Raw genomic sequence first — 17624 nt, 5'->3', positions numbered from 1 at the left:
TTGTGAGTTTGAGACCCTGCATCGGGCTCCGTGCCGACAGCTCAGAGCTTGGAGCCTGCTTCAGATTCTGTGTCTCCCTCTGTCTCTGCCCCTCCCCTGCTCTCACTCTGTCTCTGTCTCTCAAAAATAAATAAACATAAAAAAAAAATTTTCCTTCCTGGATGGAAGGAACCTTCCAGATTAAGTTCTCCAAACCCTAACTTATTTTATGGATCAGGAGCTATAGCCTAAGAAGAAAGGGTACATGCCCAAGGTCACCCAGCTGTTCTAAGGCAGTCCTGTAACTTGAATTTATCTTCTAGCACCCAGATGTTTGCTCTTTCATTCAAACACATTCTTTTGGTCTAAACTTAAAAGCCACTTTCTTCACAAAACCTTTCTAATCCTTAGACTGGATGAATTGCTTCTGCTATGGGATTTCCTACAACCCCCTCTTTCTCCATTCATAGCATACCATTCCTGGCTCATGTGCTTCTTAAACAACCCATCTGCCCCATGAGATAGTAGCCTCTGTGAAGGCAAGAACCCTCTGTGTCTTGTTCACTGTGGCCTCTTCAGTGGCATATGCTTAATGTGCCAAAATGACAAATCACTGCATAAAAAAAAAATAGCACATGAGACCTGCAGCAGTGTTCTGGTGTTGAAGACAACGGAACTATATGGTATTAGAATATATCTTCCAGTTGTAAATCTTTGGTTTTTGCTATGTCGAACATTTGCCGTTGTGATCACATGTGTAGCATTTACACTTGTAGCTTTGGCGTCAGAAACACTGAGATGACTTACCAGGAACCGTGTTTCTTTCTTCCTTTCATATTAACTTCGGTTTGCTGGTTCAGGGTTCTGTCACATGTACGTAGTAGTCCCTAGCAGGTACATGAGCCAAGACCACCCTAAACATGAGAAAGCGAGAGGAGAGAAGGTAATTCCGACCATTATATAAATTACCGGTGGTCTTTAGCATTTGCGTATTGGAAGAAGACTGGAGTGACCCAAGTGAAAGGTTGGAAACAAAGAAGAGAAGTTATATGGCAGGTTGGGAAAAGCCTAGGGAGAGAAGCTGGCCTAAGGGCTCAGGCTTGAAAGATCAATAATATTTTGCTGTGGGTGTCAATGGAAAGAGCAGCCTTCTCTTTGTTGAATTGAATAGGTTTTCTCCCTTTTGACTAAACCTTGTGTTGGATAACTCCTTCAAATCTCTTGCCTAGAGTTCATCTTCTTTTTCCCCTAAATTTTCATGTCACGATCAGCAGTATCAAATTTTCATAAATTACACAGGTTTTCAAACTCATTATTAAAAAATACTCCACATGCCCGTGCAGCTGGATTACAGACCATCAGTTGAGTTTCCAACAGACACAAAAACAGAAGAGTTTTGGAGAAATGGAAATATATGTACTGAGGTGACTCTAGAGAAAAAGACAGATATGGCTGGGGAGGCAAATTAGGGTCACATGCAAGATGCCTCTGAAAGCCATACCAGGTGTGGGGTTTGCAAGAGATTATCATATTTCAATCCCTCCAAGTTCAGAAGGAGGAGTGAGGTGGGGATCAAGATACGAGCTTTACTGACAATGAAGCCACATTGTAGACATGAACCAAAATGGTCTACATTATATTCCATCCCCATACCTGGGCTTTGGAGCCCAAATTTGGGAAGAGTTGAGGTGGTATAGTGGACTCTTTACCCACTAGTCCGATTGAAGATTGGAACTTGCCTCACCCCTGTCAAGTCCAAGAGTAGGACAGGGAGGGAGAATATGCACACTTGTTGTCAGTATGCAGCTTAGGAGTGGAAAAGGTGAAAGAGAGCTGAGGCTGTATATTAGTGGTTGGTCTTCTCCCATTCTTACTAGGTAAATTACTCCTGGAGAGAGAGAGTCCCAAGGTTTTTCCTCCAGCCTTCGTCTCTTTTAGGGAGCATCCTTTCTCCTTTACTTAGAACCGTAAGCAATGGTGTTCGTGAGAACAATCCCTCAATAAAGAAGTCAGATCCCAAATTGCTCTCATTTTTAAGATAATGTATGCAAAGGACATTAGCCACGAATACAGTTTCCCAAAGACTCCCTTCAAGGCTTGAAAATGGGAATACAGCCACGAACGAGTATGGGCAAAACTTGCAGTCCATTTGGCGCTCTCTATTCCTGATGTGTCCGGTCTGGTAATGCAGTGGCCATCTGACCCATGGCAAGTTCCTGGTAGACATCATCTTAAAACTTGGCTGGTAATTTGAGGTAGAATTTTCAAAATAATGTCTACCTATACAAATCTTTTTCCAAGGAATAGCGTCATTTGAAATGAAAAGCCAAACCAAACGATTTAGTATTTCTTACAAGCTCTTTAGGAGCATGCTGGAGAAAGAGACACATCTTGGCAAAACAATAGCCTCCCCTACTAATGTAAATATGATTTCCGTAATGAGCCGCGTGGTGGTGCCTTCCTGATGTAATTGCAAGAAGCCTCTTTGGCCGTGTGGAGAAATTTTATTTGCTACCACAAATGATAAACTTGTTTTCTGCAAAAGTAACTTCTTTGGGGAATACACATCAGAAATATTCCCATCATTTGGAGTCTTTAATGTGTTTTGCAGCTGAGCGTCTTGGGGTATATTTCAGCAAACCTCTGAACAAGATTTTCTGATTCCATCCCACAGAGAGCTGTGCTGCACTGCTATTAATCTGAAACATTTGCTGCATCACAGCAATTTGGTGAAATTATAATTGAAACATGGTGCTTGACCCGGAGGGGACCATGGAGAAAGGGATTTGCTTTGGTGGCTTCTCATGCATCATTTAAAGCCTGCTGCCCCGGAATCAAAGTCTCGCTTATATCTTAACTATATGAACGCTTTATTGACAGCTGCTGCAGCCCGGCTGCAGAATACTGTGCTTCTTGCCAGCCCTGTCATTTTGTTTGGTTTGTCTGTCTTTACTTTTCCATAAATTGGATTACTCTGATTAATAACAAGATTGTGAAATAAGAGCTTGTTATGGGATTCTGGTGACTATCAAGCAGAATATAATTAAACCACAGTTATGCAGTCTAATTGAGGAAAAGACATTTGGAATTAAGGGAAGTTGGCAATGTTTAGTTATTAATTTCATGTGTACAAGGTAATACACTGGACCGGCATAGGATTACTGATTGTTGGAATCCTTCTGAGCTCAACCTAAAAAGAAGAAATGAAAGGGAGGAAGTAAATAGATTCTGTTATGTCATTTGGGGGAGTGATCAAGAACGTGTCTTTTAAATCCTGTTTACATTCTGAAGTCGTTTTAATTAAAAATTGTCAGTTGAACCAAATCAATTAACCCTCCCTGTTTCTGTAACAGAGGCTGCTGGCTGTGCCCCAGTAATTCCTTTTCCTTTTTTTTTTTTTTTTTAAGTAGTAATAGAACTGGACATATGGCCACTCAGAATCCTGTCTACATTTCTCAGCCTTCCATGCAGCTGGTTGTTGCCATGTGACTATGTTCTGGCCAGTGAGATGTGACATGTGCGATTCATTTGGGGGTTGTATCTTTAAAGGCGTCGAGTGTCTGTATCATCTCTGCCTTCTTCACAGTGGCTGGTGGCCGTCTTTTCCTGAGCAGCTGGCTGAGATGAGATGGAAGCTGTGGGCTAGGGATGGCAGAAAAAACGTGGTTCTGATGACTGTAGGGCCACCTTAGCCGGGACCACCTACGCAAATTCATCTATGAGGAAGACATCAAGAAAGAAATCAACTTCTTTCTGGATTAAGCCAATCTCTTTTAGATTCCCTTTGCCACACCATCCTAAACTGATACCTTCCTCGGCCTTCAGAACCCAGACTGTGTAGGTCATAGGTCTGTATCGATGGAAAGTTAAGTGCTTCCAGCAGCAAATAGGAGCAACCTGGGCACACATGGGCTTAAACGGTGAAACAAATTTGTAACTCTCAGAACATCAAGTTCAGAGGTAGGGCACAGTTTTTGTGTTGCATATTTAGCAGCTCAATAATATCATTAAGGCGTCAATGTGCTTCTTCCTGTCCTCTGCCATACCGGATATGAGCTTACTCTTCAAGCCAGTAGCAGATAGGAGTGTTCCAGATCTGAGCATCATGTCCAGACAGGACAACATTCATAGGGAAAGGAAAGACCATTTTTTAGGAGCTGCCTTGGGAGGGCCTAAAATTTCCCAGACATATCTTGCTTCCCCAGCAGTCTTCCCTTCATGTTTCAGTAGCAAATTTTGACTCACATTCCTGACCCGGGGAACTGACAAGGAAAATGAAATTATCCCTAAGGCAAACGGGTGCACCACAGGGGCTTGAGTAAGGCCTGTATCTCTAGCTGTGTAGAGGAAGGGGTTGAGAAAAAAAAGAACAAACCTTGGAGGTTACGATTGAGGAAATGGATGATGGGCAGGCCACCAACAGTGTGCACTACAAAAGGAAACATTATAAAAGGATCTGGAAAAAAGTATGAACGAAAAGGTTTATACCGGAAATTTGCCGCAAAATAAGATGGGAAAGGGGATGTGGTTGGAGTACAGACAAAACAAGGCTATCCATGAGTCAATAATTGTTGAAGTTCATGGGGGTTCGTTATACGTTCTTCGCTGCTTTTGCATCTATTCGAAATTACCTATAGTTAAAAAAAAAAAAAAAGACTTTAAAACAAATAATCCAAGCAAAGCAAGAAAAGAAAGAGCAGCATGAGAAATTTTACCTATTTTCATATTAGCAATAATGGGATCTAACATTTAAGTGTTTGCTCTTTGACAGACGCTCTAGTAATCAGCATAGAATGGCATAGGCTAGGAAGGTAACTTATTTACTGGTGTGGCTGGCACTTGCAGAAACAACTTCAGGCCTTGGTAAGTGCATCCTTTGGTTGTACTTCTTCCGCCTGTGGGCTCTCTTTGTGCTGTGGTCCCATTTTGTCAGCATCCCTCCCTTATCTGCGAGTGATACGTCCCAGGATCTCTAGTGGGACAGTAGCAAACGCGTCATCCTCTATGTTTTTTTTAGTACATCCCTCACTAGGATAAACTTTAATGTACAAATTAGACATAGTAAGGGACTAACAGCAGCAATGATAAAATAGAACGACTATAAAAATATACTCTAAAAAAGGTTATGGGAATGTGGTCATTCTCCCAAAACATTTTATTGTACTATACTCGCTCTCCTGGTGATGGCGGGAGTTGGTAAGATGCCTACACAATGAGATCAGGTGTGAGTGAGTGACGGAGGCACTACCCTAACCCTAACTTCTAACCCTAACCCCTAACCCCTAACCCCTAACCCTTACCTTAACCCTAACCCCGTAGGTTTTGGTTAGTGTTGACTTTCTGACAATATGTCAAGAAGATCATCCACTTCAGGACCAAGGCTGAGTGCAGGTAACTGAAACCTCAGAAAGCAAATGCGGATGATGGGGGACTTCAGTAGTGGCAGCAGAAAGTCCCACGCTGGGATCCCATTGACACAGTGTGAATCCCATACCCATGTCTAAGCCAGTCATGGCCAGGAGAGTGTGGTGCTCTGAGAGACCAGTCATATTCTCCCCCTGGAGCTGAGAGTAGTCTCATTCCAGCTCAAACGCCATCGACTGGGAGAGACTAATTTCCTGTAAAGAACATCAGGACAGCATGGATACTGGGCAGGCGAAAATACCAGGTGGCCATTGTGCTTATATTATTGTTTTTATTCCTACTGAAACCCCTGGGCACCTACTGTGATTACCCCCATTTTACGGAAGAAAACCCTGAGGCTTAAGAAGTCAAGTGACTTGCCCACGACCACATTTTTAATGATAAAACTGGGAGTCAAAGAATGAGAGTTTGATTTAGGGACCACGTGCCCTACTGTTTACAGTGAACGTCTGGCTATAGGTTTCCAAAGTCAACTGGCAAACAGTGAGATCTCATTAGTGAGGATGGTGCAGCATAGTGGTTCCAAGCATGGGTTCTGGAGTTAGATGGATTTGGGTCCAGACCACGATGCTCGCCACTCAGGTGCTGGGTCTCTTAATTAGTGCTCAAGGTAGTATTAGTCTCGTGCCAGAGATGGGGCAAGTTGAGATCAGACGTCCTATGTGACTTGCCACGATGCAGAGCCAGGGCTCTAGTCCCTGTCTCACTGGCCCCAAAGCCCAGAATCTGCCCCACCAGCGTGATTCACACTGCCTCCACGACTGCAGGGGAGAGGGGTGAAGGCCAGTAAGGCACGTTCTAGGTCCTTAACTTTCACTTTTCCCGGGAAGTAGCAATTTAAAAACCTCTTTTCGAGCCTGGAATTCTACATCAGGTTTTGCTTTTTAACAGAGTTCTCTGCCTTTCAGTTTATTCGTTTTAACTTTGAATTATAGAAACGCCCAAATACAAAATCCATATATCTTCATCTGTGTACAACAACAAAACCCATATACAAAAGACAAAATATATATGATGGGCATCCCTGTACCCAGTCACCCAGCTCCAACTTTATCTCATGATCAACTGTGCTGTCTCAGTATTTCCATTCCCCCCTCATTGTTATTTTGAAGCAAACCTCAGATAGAAGGTCATTTATTTTGTAAATATTTTAGTGAGTATCTCTAGAGGGTAAGGTCTCTTCTTCCACAATGCCAATGTCACCTCTTTAAGTTAAAAATAATTTCTTAATGGTGTCATACATCCAATCAATGTTTCCCTTTATGTTTGCCTCATGGATGATATATAATTTTTTTGTGGATTGTTTGAATCCAGATCCAAGTAGCATCAGTCCATTGAGATTGGTTATGTCTGTAGGGCCTTCTTTTTTTTTTTTAATTTTTTAAAATTTTACATTTATTGATTTTTGAGAGACAGAGTGAGACAGAGCACGAGCAGGGGAGGGGCAGAGAGAGAAAGGGACACAGAATCTGAAGCTGCCTCCAGGCTCTCAGCTGTCAGCACAGAGCCTGATGCAGGGCTCGAATCCACGAACCGTGAGATCATGACCTGAGCTGAAGTCAGATGCTCAATCGACTAAGCCACCCAGGCGCCCCGGGCCTTCTTTAATCTGTCAGTTTCCCCTCTATGTCTTTTGTTTTCCCCTTGCAATTTATATGTTGAAGAAAGTGAGTTATTTGACCTGTAGAGTTGCTCACTGTCTGGATTTTGCTGATATCATCACTGTAGTATAATTCACTGGGTTCTTCTGTTAATTGGTCATTGGTTATTGGATGTAGGGGTTTGATCAGATTCTGGCTCAATTTTGGTTTTTCAAGAGGAATTTATAGATACAATCTTGTTCCCTCAGAAGCCTCATGGTATGGGAGGGATCACTCTGTAATGTTGAAAGACATCAGAATAATGGTTGCATAGGAGTAAGAAGAATGGAATGACCAGGAAGGGGCCAGAGGAACTTTCTGGGCTGATGGACATGTTCTAGATCTGGATGCAGGTGTGGGCTACTTAGATGTTTGTGTTTATCAAAACTTACTGCAGGTAGATTGTGCTCAGTTACAAAGTAAAAGCTTAGGTGCTGACACTTTATTGGAGAGTTCAATCCCAGGGACCAGGGGTGAGGCAGGGAAGGAGAGAAGGTGAATACAAACAAGCCGGCCATGGCTTTGTGACAAGCTGATCACTTGATCTCACAGGGATGTCCTTGAAGAAGAAATTACCATGCCTCAGAATAGTACAGGTGGAGGGAGGAAGTAGACTTTGCCTGACAGTACCCTGAGAGGCCAAGGGGGATCCATGGTCATGAGTACCTCAGCCTGTGGCTGTGACAGAGGCAACAGCACCTCGCTCTGCGGAAACTTTGTGAGCCATTGCAAGGGCCACTCAGACCAGATACAAGACCCCTGGGTAGATATTGGGTGATGCATAATTGACTCAGGGGTAGACACACAGAGGTCTTTTGCTATGGTTAAGGGTCAAACCCTCCAGAGCCAGATTGCATGGGTCAAGATTCTGTCTCTGACATCTACCAGTTAGGTTGCTTTGGGCACGTGACCTAATGTCTCTAAGCTTCAGTGTCCTGGTAGCAGATGCCATTGGTGCTCCGGGGCACACACACTGACAAAGCTCTTTGTGTCTTTCATCTGAGGAAAGTCATTCTCTAGTCATAGGAATGTGCTCCTGTAACTGTGGACAGGGCACATATGCAGGAGGGAAAGTGAATATCTCCAGGCATGACCCTCAACCAACACGGGATGGGAGCTACGAGATAAAACTGCTGCTTCCTTGTTCCATTGAGGGAGAAGTCGGAGGCATGCTCACAGAGCCTCTCAGAAAGTTCCCAGAGATTTTGAGCCCTGCTTATTCACAGCCATGACCAACTCGAAATGCTCTGTGTACTGGCTTCCTTCCTTTTCCTGCCTCGCTCCCTCACTCCCCTCTCTGTGCTTCTGGGAACATGTTCCCCCCCCCCCCCAAAAGTACTTATCCCCGCTTCCTTGTCTCGGGGTCTGCTTTTGGAAAAACCCAACCTCAGATCATCAACCATCAGCAAAATATTGTAGTGATCAATTGGGATAATATAGATAAAGCCCTCAGAGCAGTGTTTGCTTCTTAGTAACCATAAAATAAATGGAGCAATTATTCTGACTATTTTCCTTCAAGGTCACCACCAAGGATGACCGTTCAATTTATCATCCAGTTGAGACATGTTAGAGATGAAAATGAGTGCTATGTGAGTAAGAAACAACAGGTGGAAACTGACACTATCCCTAGAAAACCAGAAGGTATTGTCATGCGACAGCCATGACCTCAGCAGACAGGAATTCTCTATACAAAGGAATTATAGCGCAAACACTATAAACGCTTCTCAACTGAATTGTTTCATAATTTCACATTATTATGTATTATCCTTTTTTTTTTTAATTTTTTTTTTCAACGTTTATTTATTTTTGGGACAGAGAGAGACAGAGCATGAACGGGGGAGGGGCAGAGAGAGGGAGACACAGAATCGGAAACAGGCTCCAGGCTCTGAGCCATCAGCCCAGAGCCCAACGGGGGGCTCGAACTCACGGACCGCGAGATCGTGACCTGGCTGAAGTCGGACGCTCAACCGACTGCGCCACCCAGGCGCCCCATGTATTATCCTTTCTTAAAGTGAAGGCTCACCTGTATTGTATCACTTTAGTGCCCAGAAGAGATAATACTAAATTTCTTATTTGCAAGTTAGCAGTAGAATTGTCCCTTACAAAGAACTGACAAGGGGTGTCATGCACAGGAAGAAGTGCTTTAAGATCTAAACACGATGAAAAGAACTGTTCAATCTTCTCCTAGAAGAGAATTGAATTTTGAAAGAGTAAAAACTTCATATGTAGGAGGCTAATACCCAAATGTGATGCGCTTGAAGGAATATTAAAATTACTGTCTAAATAGTGTTGACTGAGAATAGCTACTTCTCACGGTGAGTTAAGAAATGTAGAATCACAGCCCCCAGTAGGAGCTGGAAGGGGCCTTGTTGCCATCTAATCTGATGGTTCCCTTCCAGGTCATTGGGAAGAGCTTTTGTAAATATGCAGAGAGTTGGTTCTTACCCTACGGAGGCCACACGTGGCCTACAGCGGGAGTCCTCAAACCGTGGCCCCCAGGCAAGCTGGCCACATCCAGCCATGCTCATTTGCATATACATCGTGTATGGCCACTTTGACTACACAATGGGGGAACTGAGTATGAGCAGTTGGAACAGAGATCATATACAGCCTGCACAGGCTAAGATATTTGTTCTCTGGCCCTTTATAGAAAAAGTTGGTTGACTGCTGGCCTAGAGGATTTAGCTTTCCAGAAGATTCTGGTGTACAACCAGGGTTAGGAATTACTGATGACAATTTGTGTCCTTCATTTATAGAAACAGTAAGCTGCAAGGCCCAGAGAGGTGAAGTGACCTGCCCAAGGTTGCAAAGCCAAGACAAGACTGAGAAGCTTCTTACTGTTTAAGCCCCATTTTCCTAGCACAGAACCCTCTGTCTCTAATGATAATCCCAGCTTCTGTTAAAATTCAGCCTCTTCACTTGACCACTGTGGAGCTCAGCTGACAACAGTTTCCTGGCCGACAACATTTGATGATGAATAATACAGTGAATTGGCTCGTCATCTGGCATCGTAACTTTCCCTCATGCCAGAATGCTTTCCTTTGTCACTGGTACCATCTGGATAGAAAACTGTATGGAGTTTCCAACAAATGGCATTTGACAGACATGTGCCTGCCTTGGAAATCTCTGAAGTGAAAGTCTTGTCTAGCGTGACAGGGTCATATGTCCCGAAAGAGAATCATTTATTCATTCGTTCAAGCAATCAACAAAGCATTTACTGGGCACAATGCCGGGCACAGGGAATTTAGTGTCAGTCTCCATGGATCCTATAATTTGATGAAGGAGGCAAACAAACAAACAATAATAGACAACTCATTAACTAAATAGATAAGTATGTAGATAGAAATTGATGACCGCGATCTCTGTGTTGTAGATGAGACACACTACAATAGTAACAACAACAACAAAAAAAGGCAACAATTATAGTGCTTATTCAGCTCCAGGCACTCCTACCTGGTTTGTATGTAATGATTCATTTCATGTTCACAAAAGTCCTGTGGTGGTAGCTGCTGTAATGTCCCCCGTTGTACAGAAGGGGAAACTGAGGCACGCATTGGTTAACTGGCTTATCCAAGATCTTATAGCTAAGAAATGGTGAAGCCAGGATGTAACTATAGACAGTCTAGCTCAAGAGTCCCTAACTACTATGTTCTGTGCCCCCCAGTAGAGGGATGCAGACCTAAGAAAGCGCCTTTTAAGCTGATCTGGTGTCGGGGCACCTGGGTGGCTCAGGCGGTTGAGTGTCCGACTTCGGCTCAGGTCACGATCTCGTGGTCTGTGAGTTCGAGCCCCGTGTCGGGCTCTGTGCTGACAGCTCAGAGCCTGGGGCCTGCTTCGGATTCTGTGTCTCCCTCTCTCTCTGCCCCTCCCCCGTTCGTGCTCTGTCTCTCTCTCTCTGTCAAAAATAAATGAACATTAAAAAAAAAGGCTGCTTTAAGCTGATCTGGTGTCTTTGGCAATGCTGGGCGCATAGATAGTGAACGTATGAATGAATTAATTAGTGAAGGTATAAATATATCTGTATACATATATATGTATGTTCATAAGAATTATGTCTGGCATAAAATGAACTGTTTTGAGACCTGCATTACCCGTGCTCATTTTCTTCCTTTCGGAGTGTTTGAGCTATTACCAACTATTTCAGCCAAAACACTCCTGCACTCTCATATGAAAGGTGAAATGCAATAATTAGATAGAGCTCATTAAATCAGTTAAACTATTCTGAAGTAGGAACCAGAGAACCATAATTTAATAAAACGTTTGAAGTATTAGTATGCAGTGAGAATAATAAAAATAAGAAGTCAAACTTACAAGATTGCTACAAGAAAAAAAGGCGATCAATCATAAACAGAAGCCCTGAAACTGTATTTATTGCCTTTCCTTTGCATACACAGCATTGTGCAAAAGTGCACGCATTTGGGAGGAATTGAGCTGATTCAGATTCTCGGGGAGTGCGCATGCCCTCAAGGTTTCTAAGGTTCTGAGTCTCTGAGGCTACTTTGGGGGAACCAACAGGCGGGCACTCTTTAAACCAATTTCAAGTGGCATCCTTGTGAAACCAAAGCTGTGGGTCTTTGAAGCAAGTTAGAGTGCTTTTGCCACCGAGTGGAAGAGCCACACTGTCCTGGTTAACAAGAACAGATTCTATCAGCCTCTGATAGCAAGGATGTTTCTCGGAGCCATGTTTAAATCTTTATGGCCAGCTTTGGTCTTCTCAGTAATCAACACCCTGAAGGTGTCCAAGCACCTGCTCGCTTCTGGGGATATTTAAGTCATGTGAGATGAAAGGAGAGAGTGTTTGCTGAACAGGTATTTTTTGAAATCTTCAAACCTTTACCGTGGTTTGCCAGCCGAACACATCTCCACCTTCCTTGTTCTGTCTTCGCAAACAGCGAGGATCAAAGCCTTTTCCCTCTCTTTGTCTAACTCCACTGTTAGGGCCCCGTTTACATGGTGTCCTCTCAAAAACCTCATGCTGAATCATCTCAGACTAGGTTAGTGAAGGCCTGCAGAATATGCCACCCCAAAATATGCTGCTTTGGTATATTAATTATTTTTGAGCTGTAGATAATTGTGAGGCAGTGGATACAGGGAGAGGCTTTCTCTGAACTGCCCTTACCTGCCTTAAGACAAGTTCTCTTGAAAATTCCAGCTGGCATAGGTGCTTCCCTGGGAGTTTCACCAACCAGGGAAGATGGTCTTCACCACTGCAGAGAATGCAGAGGAGACTGGAGGTCAACACCACACCCATATAGACTTTGTCACAAACTCTCATACTTCCTCATGAGACTACCTCATACCTTCTAAGCACCCATTCATGTTTCCTACAAATTATTTGCTGTTCCTGGAGGAGCCTCCATGCTCCGCCCCTTTCCCTACTAAGATGATATTTAAGCCTGAATTCTAAGCTACTTCTTTGAGTGACTCGTTTTTCCCTGGGTACCTCCCATGTTTGCATGCAGTATACCTGTTACTAAATTCTGCTGGTTTTCCTCCTGTTAATCTTTCATTACAGGGGTCTCTGCTAAAAATTCAGAAAGGGGAAGATTATTTTTCCTCCCCAACATTAATCTTTCTTATATTTTCCTATACTCTCATAGTATAGTGGGCTTGGTGACTGTTGAGCGTCTTGTGTCTTCCACGGGTATAGGCTGTGTTTCTGTAGTTCATTTTGCACCTAGCGTGTGTGTGGCCCAATGTAGAAGCCTACTAAATAGATGTACGATGAGGGAATGTATTCTAGAAACGGATGAACTCTGTTTCACACCATCTTTGAGAGCTTTCTGGGGCTCTGTGGTATAATTCTTTTTATTGGCTTTATATTTGCTTATGAGCTCTCTTAGTTTGAGTTCCTCTGAAGCAGAATCTGAAACAAGACTTTGGGTGCAGGAAGTTAATTTGGGAGGAGATTTCCAGGAAGAGGGAGAGAAGGAAGAGGGGAAGAAGGGAAGGAGAAAGAGCCAAGAAAGATGGCCTCTCTGGGCAACTGGTGTTCACCTCTGCCGGGATGCTGGGACCCAGAAACTGGGGCATTTATCCACTGATCCCTCACTGTTGAAGGTTGTCCCCAGGGGCGTTACCTTCTGCTACCTACTTTGGAGGCAGAAAAGCAGAGAGGTATGCATTTGATGAATGAAGCGGGAGCTGTCAGCATTACCAGAAATGTCCATCTTGGCTAAGACTAAAACCAGGGCAATGTGATCGAGGTGGGAGACACTACAAGTGTTCGACTACTAAGTCAGAAAACCTCTTCCCTGAACACATTTTGTAATCTAGATAGAAATGGTGCACTGTGCTTTGGAAGGAATGAAGTGGATTATTGAAAAAAAAATTAATGTAAAGAGAAACTATCTAGGTCACAGTGGGGACCAACATTAATACTTTTTTAAGAAACGTGGCCCTGGGTACTACCCTCTCCGCCTTGGCCATGTTTTGGTTTTACTGGAATGCGGTAATAATAGGGAGTGTGCTGAAAGGGGTGCACCCTGTGACACCAAGAAGATGTCCCCTTGCCTGGTGAAGCCTGGGAAACAGGCTGCTGCTATTTATGTAGACTGGAACTTTATTTTTGCTGTCTTTCCTTTCAACATCACTTATTTTCTGTTTTTTATTATGTAAGTAAAGCATGTTTATGCTGGAAAATTTAGAAAATGTAACAAAGAGGAAAATAGGAAACAAAAGCCATTATTATATTTCCCTTGCCTCAATACAGTGAACCTAAACCTTTTTTTGCGTTTCTCTTTCAGTGATTTACCCAATCATTACAAAAATGTAACCATACTTCATACCACATTTAACATTTTTCACTTATTGTGGACATTTTTCTTTTTCCTTTTTTAAAGTAGTTTTGTTTTCAGTTTATTTGGAGAAAGAGAGGGAGAGAGAGAGAGTGGGGAAGGGGCAGAGAGAGAGAGAGAGAGAGAGAGAGAGAGAGAGAGAGAGAGTCTCAAGCAGGCTGTGCGCTGTCAGTATGGAGCCTAATTCCAGGCTCAATCCCATGAACCTGAGGTCATGACCTGAGCTGAAATGAAGAGTCGGACACTTAACCGACTGAGTGACCCAGGTGCCCCTCTTTTTCTTTTTTTAAAATGTTTACTTATTTATTTTGAAAAAGAGAGAGAGAGAGAGAGAGAGAGAGACAATGAGCAGGGCAGGGGCAGAGAAAAGGAGAGAGAATCTCAAGCAGGCTCCATGCTGTCAGCACAGAACCTGATGCAAGGCTCGATCCCACAAACCGTGAGACCATGACGTGAGCTGAAGTCAAGAGTCAGACTCTCAACCGGCTGAGCCCCCCCGGCACCCCTGTGGAAATTTTTTTATAGTGATAAATATGGATAAGCAATTCCTTCCCTCCCTCCTACTCCCCTTCATTCCCTCCTTCCTCCTTTCCGGCAATCCTTCCTTTCTTTTGTAAAAATAATTCTGATTTTGTTTGGTTACAAATATAATTTGTGTTCAGTGTAAAAAAATTGCACTTATATGTATATGCATGCACACGTGTATACAGACAGACACAGACACACAGATACACACCTACATATATGTATGTTAGACCACTCAGAAAGAACTACCATCTAGAGCAAGGGTCAGCAAACTTTTTTTTTAAAGGGCCAAATAGTGAATATTTTCAACTTTTTTTTTGGCCATGCAGTCTCTGTTGCAACAACTCAACTCTGCATTCTAGTGCAAAAGTAGCCATAGCTAACGTGTAAAAGAATGAACATGGCTGTGTTCCAATAAAACTTTATTTACAAAAACTGGCCACTAGTCCAGGGACTGTAGTTTGCTGAGTTCTGCTCTAGGGAAAAATAGTAATAACATGCTGCCAGAAATACATGTCTTTTTTTTTTTTTTACAAAAACAGAATCATACTACATTAGCTATCTTGTATGTATTTAAATATTTATGGGTGTCTGTTATGTGCCAGCTCATGGAAAGTAGTGTAGACAGTGGTGAACAAGACAGACCAGAGACTCTGCTTTCATGGCATTTATTGCAGGGGACACACTGTGAACCCAGTAAGTGCTCTGAAAGTCACGTGGGCGGCTGTGTTAAACGCTTTCGTGTATCATAACTTTTGCTACAAATTCCCTATTCATGGGTGTTTAATTTCCTTAATTGCTTCTGTTGTAGATTACACGGTCATAAGAATTCTTGGAATTAAATCTTTATGAAAAACCATCACTTTTTACTTAGGCTGAATTCCTTAAACTTGGAATCGCTGAGTCAAAAGGCATACGATTTTTTTTTTCAGCCTTTTATTTGCTGGGCATTGCCAAACTACTTTCTAGAAAACTTACACCAGCTTAGACTTTCACCTGGGCTGACCTTTTTTCTTTCTTACTTCCTTTGTGCAACAAATTGAGTTTCATGAATCGACAAAGTAAAATGAAAGTGGCGTAAATCTAAGCCATGAAACAGAAATGAAGAGATAGGGAATCGTTTGAACGAGAGGAGCCCTCTTTCAGATGTTTTGTCTCTGGGGACATCCTGTGATTTGATCCCTACATAATGGTTAGAATTAAATCTCAGAGGTTCTTTAGAGCTAGCGGACATCAGTTATTAACTGCCTTCACGATGTGCCAGAAACTATGCTCAGCCCTTCATCTGCCTGATCGGAATTAAGCCTCAGAACAAAATTGAGCTGAGAAGCTACAAATGGCCCGATGGTGGAACAGGACCATGACCATATCTCTTTGAACTAGAGGAGAAATCTCAAGCTGGCAACCTTGTGGTCAGTTTTCTTTGGCTCACACAGTGTGGCCCCGTACAGTGTGTAAAATTTTGTTGACGTAGCTCCAACCATTTTAAAACTGGAAAATGTCCCATAAAATCCCTTCTCAAGACTTTGCAAAATTTGCAAGATCGAGGCACACCAGGGTCCCATTCCCGCTTGCTGAAAGTTGAGTGTGTCAGAAGGTTTGCTCTCTCTGCACTGGGACTTCCATTCTGGTAAAGATATTATTGAGCTAAGATTGGCAACCCCTCTGAATTCCATCCTCTTTCAAACCAGTAGTGACTTTACTGTTGGGACAGGGCAGAGGTGTGGGGACAATGCGTTTCCTGCCTCCTCACCCAATCCACTCCTCTTATGTAGTTGATTGCCTGAGTTTGTGGTCGTACTGTTAATCACTGGGCTGTGGGAAAAGACAGGACTAAGGAGATGGAGGCTGATATAGGTCCAGCCACCACTGCGACCCATCATGGGCCCTGGTGGTGGGGACACTTGAACTGTTAGGTGAGGGCACACCAGCTGTTGGGGGACAGTGGGCAAGATGACTCTTAGTTTCTCGGCTTCTGCCTCTGTCCTCTTATGTACTTCTTTCTCACTTGTGCTTTGTTCATCCTCCAGATTCTTTTGTCATACGTGTCACCACCATACTTGGCCACGTGGAATAGGTCTCTCTACTCCATCTCACCTTAGAAAATAGACTTGGCCAGGAAGGGCACACAAGGAGTCAGACCATTGTCTCCTCCCCTTTCCTCTAGTATCTCTCTGCCAAATGGCACTCCCCACAGCCGGGCCCTGTGCCCACCTGTCCCCTGCTTGGAGCCCAGGCACAGACTGGTTTCCTGCTAGGAATGGTTCTGGCCTTTGCTTAGCTCGTAACTCTGTATGGCTGGAGAAAAACTGGGGCTCTGCAGGCCTCGTGGCTCTGGGAGCCAGAGCTGGGCTATCTCAGGTCTTTACCTGGCATTGTATCTATTTGTATGTATCTGTATACAGCCATATTGTGCAAAGAAGAAATTGCTGTTACATATATGTGCTTCCCATACCCTAAGCAGGAAGGAAAGGACAATCTGAGAGTCTGAAGGTACCAGCAAAGAGTAAGAACCAAATCTGAGTGCGGTCCCTGCAATAGCAGGAAGTAGATTTAGGGACTCCCTGGGGCCAAAGGAGCCAGGAGAAGGAGGCTTCTATAAGGTGCTGCAGCAAAGTCTCTGTGCCGGGAGGGGGCACATTCCTGCCCCACGTCCCCCATGAGCCCACCTGGCAGCCTCTGTCTTCAGCAATCTCTCTCATCTCCAGATTTCTGAAACTGCGCTCTCCAGTATGGACGCCATTTGCCACGTGCAGTACCGAGCACCTGGAAGGTGGCTAAGCCAAGGTGAGCCGTAATGGAAGTATAAAATACACAGACGGCTCGAAGACTCTGTACGTGCAAAATATCACATTCATAAACTCATAATGGTCACATGTTGAAATGATCATATTTTGGCTATCTTGGGGTCATATATGCTACTAAACTTGATTCTATCTGCTTCTTTTTACTTTTATTAAGTGGCTACTGACGTTTGAAAATTACCTATGTGCCTCTCCTTTGTGGCTCATGTTCTGTTTCTGTTAGACGGTCCTATTGTACAGTGCTCCCTGACTCAGCCACGTCAAATGTGCTTCTTTCTGGCTTCGCTCTGTATTTGTTACACGCAGGCACACTCACACATATGCGTGTGTATATATGTATAATAGAATAGATACTCTCAGTCTCCCTAGGTATAAGACAGGACTCATGTCTCCTTACTCTGTGTTTTATCACTGTCTGCTCAGGTGCCCCTTTTGCTATTAGACAGCCAATGCAT

General features: G+C 43.5%; 2 long non-coding RNA genes across 4 annotated transcripts in view; one reads left to right on the top strand and one right to left on the bottom strand.

The window, feature by feature from the left end:
• Positions 1-632: 632 nt before the first annotated feature.
• The window catches only part of LOC123383575, a 54863-nt gene continuing 37871 nt past the window's right edge, over positions 633-17624 (bottom strand). For 2 of the 3 annotated variants that reach the window (XR_006593419.1, XR_006593418.1), the window contains 2 exons: positions 12163-12250; positions 633-893 (listed from right to left, as the gene is read on the bottom strand). This is a non-coding gene — a long non-coding RNA (uncharacterized LOC123383575). Of the gene's footprint in view, positions 894-4443; positions 4611-12162; positions 12251-17624 lie in introns of those variants that run through there. The other variant, XR_006593420.1, reaches the window with a different exon arrangement.
• The window catches only part of LOC123383572, a 75136-nt gene continuing 74642 nt past the window's right edge, over positions 17131-17624 (top strand). The window contains exon 1 of the long non-coding RNA XR_006593414.1: positions 17131-17152. This is a non-coding gene — a long non-coding RNA (uncharacterized LOC123383572). The remainder of the gene's footprint in view (positions 17153-17624) is intronic.

The sequence above is a fragment of the Felis catus genome (assembly GCF_018350175.1).
Source record: "Felis catus isolate Fca126 chromosome A2 unlocalized genomic scaffold, F.catus_Fca126_mat1.0 chrA2_random_Un_scaffold_64, whole genome shotgun sequence".
Lineage (NCBI taxonomy): Eukaryota > Metazoa > Chordata > Mammalia > Carnivora > Felidae > Felis > Felis catus.
The sequence above is the reverse complement of the archived record's forward strand: the minus strand, read 5'-3'. Positions and strand labels throughout refer to the sequence as shown.